Source organism: Heliangelus exortis, chromosome 7, assembly GCF_036169615.1.
Source record: "Heliangelus exortis chromosome 7, bHelExo1.hap1, whole genome shotgun sequence".
In the NCBI taxonomy this organism is placed as follows: Eukaryota; Metazoa; Chordata; class Aves; order Apodiformes; family Trochilidae; genus Heliangelus; species Heliangelus exortis.
This window is the reverse complement of record NC_092428.1, coordinates 29,844,935-29,846,089: the sequence shown is the minus strand read 5'-3', so window position 1 is coordinate 29,846,089 and position 1,155 is coordinate 29,844,935.

Sequence of the window (1,155 nt, the reverse complement as noted above, 5' to 3'; positions counted from 1 at the left end):
CAGCAAAAGTAACTGCAAAGTCTTGGACCTGGGGATTGGCAATCCCAGGCACCTGCTGGGGGCTTAGCAGTGGGCAAGGTCCTGGTGTAACATCTATAATTCTTGCTCTTTTATCATTGTTTGCATCATGCAGCAAGAGAGCACCAGGTTCATGTATTTCCAGGCTCCAAACAAAACCCCACATGCAGGACCAAGGATGCTCCAGTTTTACTGCACTGATCTTTTCCTCAGCCTCTTTCCAATCTCTGGGAAGAAAGCACCCAGAGCCTGTCTTCTTTCCTTCACCTGCATCCCACCATCACAGGAAAATAGGAATTCTTTAGAAAAAACCACTAGTAATCTCCATCTAAAGCAAAAAAACCCCACAACCCTCCCTGAGCCTGTGAAAAGGCTGAATCCCAGCAGGTCTGTGTGCCACTGTATTTACACTGCAGTGCTTCCATCAGCCTCTGGGAAGCCAATCCTGATTTACAATTATGAAAATCAGACAGAAATCTACAGCCAAGCTCATATTTTATTTTAACAGTTGCTGTGACAAGACTCTGAAAACAACCACCAGACCGTTCCTATTAAATCAAAGCAAGCTGTCAATGACTTACACCATTCCAGCTGAATACTGAAAAGCCAAGAATACTGAAATGGAAACAGGCATTTGAAATAATATTTCCTAAGCAGGATTTCATGGGATTTTTTTTTATTTCAACACTGGGGAAGACATTTTAATTCAAAGTGATGATTTTAAAAAAAAAGTCCAAGAATACTTAGCTGGGTCTGAGAAATGCAGCACTGGAAAGGGCAGCTCTCCAATACCCACTCTGGTCAGATCTGAACGTTTGGTCTCCAACAACCAGCACCTGGCACTGGCATCAGCTGCTGATCATTTTTTAAGGAAAATATTAAATGCTGGGTTTTGTTATTCATCACAAGAAAAAAAAAAAAACAACAAACAAAACAACACACAGGGAGGAATCAAGAGATTATTATGGAAATTTTAGACAGTGTGTGTAACACATTTTGCAGACAGAAAGTTATAAATATTAATATAACATTCACATGGAAAGGACTAGGACAACTCCAGAAGTACAACTACCAAAAATTGTCAATGCTGTGCAAGAGAAGCATGAGAAGAAATTATTTTACTCCACTTATTTTACA